Source organism: Alligator sinensis, unplaced genomic scaffold (assembly GCF_000455745.1).
Source record: "Alligator sinensis unplaced genomic scaffold, ASM45574v1 scaffold1581_1, whole genome shotgun sequence".
NCBI classification, from domain to species: domain Eukaryota; kingdom Metazoa; phylum Chordata; order Crocodylia; family Alligatoridae; genus Alligator; species Alligator sinensis.
The window spans coordinates 19,651-22,359 of NW_005842641.1; positions in this window are offsets into that span (position 1 = coordinate 19,651).

Here is a 2,709-nt window from a genome sequence, read left to right on the forward strand (position 1 = left end):
GAAACCTTTTAACAAAGTCAAAGCCTCTCTGGGTTTGTGCAGACTAGAAGAAAATGGCATGTTTAAATACAATGACTACCTAGATAAAAGCCTAGACTTCCACAACTAGACAAGTTGCATAAGAGATGTTAAAAAGTGTTAATCAAGGTCAGCTAACTCAAGTAAAAACAAATACAATGAATCAAAAAATAAACAAACCCCCAAAAGCACACATTTTTGCCCAGGATCTACCCTTGAGGCTTGTTTGGACTAAAAGCGGCAGTCACATTTAGGTCAAGTTTAGCTATCATATGCTAGAAACTATTCCTGGCCCAATGTCCTAATATACAATTTCCATCTTCGCAGGCTTGATGGCATTTGTGCTTTCTAGACTTGCACTTAACAAAGATGCCCAAGCCAACAAGCTATCTATCCAAAACAACTCAGAGATTCTTTTGGCACATGAACTAACACATAAGCAGCCAGAAAAGGGCTGCATTTATGATCCAACACATCAAAAAAAATCAAGTCTAATTTTTTCAAGAAATGGCAGGCTATCCAGAAGTTTCTGAACTGCTTTATGCAAATCCAAAATCTTTCTGCTGATGACCTTTTAGACCATGATTTAAAATTGATAAAAATTTCACCTCAAAATCTGAAGACTCAAAGATTTGACTCTGAAGACAGACCCAAAGCAATTTCTTAAGAACACACATAAAAGCTAAGGTTTACTTCTGGTTCTAGAGCAGGGGTAGGCAACATTTTTTGGCCGGAGTGTTGAAAAAAAACACGTCTACCATGGAAGATGCTGGAGTGTCAACATGCCAGAGCCTGGAACAGCTGTTTGCAGCCTCCCAGTTGCAGCCAGCCCACAGAGCCCGTTGCACCAGGGCTTGCAGCCTCCCAGCTGCCTGCTGGGAGCAGCCTGAGCTCCAAGGCTGACAGCAGCACCAAGGCTGGCGGTGGTGTGCCAAGCAAAATGGCCTTGCGTGTCATGCTCAGCACGTGCGCCGGGGGTTGCTGACCCCTGTTCTAGAGCAATGGTATGACTGCTTGGCTTGGCTTCACACCATCCTCAAAAAGGGGCCCGAAACATCTACCACCCACATTCAATCAATTGCTGATATAGAGATAACACACCCCTCAAAAGGATCAGATTCCGCAAAACACTTTTTAATCACAAGGCTTTTGACAAGAAGCACTGTGAGTAAAATAGATGAACAGGTCATAGTTTTAATGTATGCTAGCCCAGGTAAAAGGCACACTGGTGCCTGGAGTTTGCCTTGATCAGCTAACAGATTAAAATAAACCCACAGACTCAGACAGGTAACAATAGCCATGTTTGCACTAGGAACAAGCAACAACTTTTAAAACTTGCCCAAAGACAGCTACCAGATCAATGAACAAGCTGAAGATGGCTTCCTCAAAATCTTTATAGACCAACTAGTTTTTCTCCAAACTTCTGATGTTCTGTAAACCCATCTTTTTTCCACAAAGACAAATGACAAAGCCTTTATAAGGTGCACTTACCCTGGGAAAGCACAATTGTTTTCCAGGACTAATGCAGTTGCACCAACAAGAGAAAGTCAGTATAAGCAACTATAGGCAAGAGACAAGAGTCCTTATCACAGCGCTGGTGTCAACCCTTGCATTCATATCACAAGTCTGGCCCCCAGTGCATGGGTGCAAGCAATTATCCAAGCCTCAGCCTTCACTAAGGAAAAAATGGTTTCTAGCCTGGATGGCTGTGAAAAAGAGAATCTACTATAAAGGTGCAAGAGACCAGAAAGCTAGTCAAACCCAAAAGTGTCATTTTAAAGGTAGACCACAAAACCATATGACTTTTTTTTTTACGTGCTTGGGATTGGTAATTGCTGCCACAGTATCAGAAAGACATTTTCATGGTATCATGATAGAAAATACCCCAGCCCTTTTTAAGCAGTCTTGTTTAGAGTCACTTTCAGCCTTTACTACTTGCAGTTAAAAAGAGAAATAAGAGTTAAGAACATAGTTGTCACTATGAACAGCAAACTGGTGGCTGATAACAGATTAAATGACTGATACCAAGGGTCTGTCCATCTTAAAAGGCATGAAAAAGCACACACATATGCGAGAGAGTGTGAATGTGAGTGAACGCATGGCCATGTGAGAGTGTGCATGCAGGCCTGGATGTGAGAGTGTGTACAGGAGTGCGAGTGTGTAATGTTTCGAGTTTTGCAAACCAGAGCTTTCACTGAGGCTTCAAGCCCCCATTTCATTCAGTTACAGATGAATGAATGTTGCCGTAGGATCAATTCAGTAACCAAAGCTCTCAGATTTACATACAAGGGTGACCACAAGGCCCTAATTTGATTCAGGTTTCTGGACACAAATTCACATGATTTTGGTTTCATCCCAATTTTTTAGAGGCTGTTTCCATGGAGAAGGGCCAAGCAATGAAGAAATGGAAAACCTCCGTGGATTACTGGGGGGGGGGGAATAAGAGAGGCGAGCGTTGTTTTTCCTCTTCCTCTGGAACTACGAGCCCGCGGGTGCGTGGGAAGCTGCCGCCCGCCCGCAGCCCGAGGGCGCGCGGCTCCGCTGCGCCGGAGAACAATGCTGCGGCCAGGCCGGGCCATTGTTACGGTCCCCAGGCCGCGGGGGACACACGGGAAGGCGCAAGGACCTTCCTGAACAGCCGCTTGCAGCAGAGGCGTCGGCAGCGGCCGCAGCCCCGCCCCGCCCCCCCGG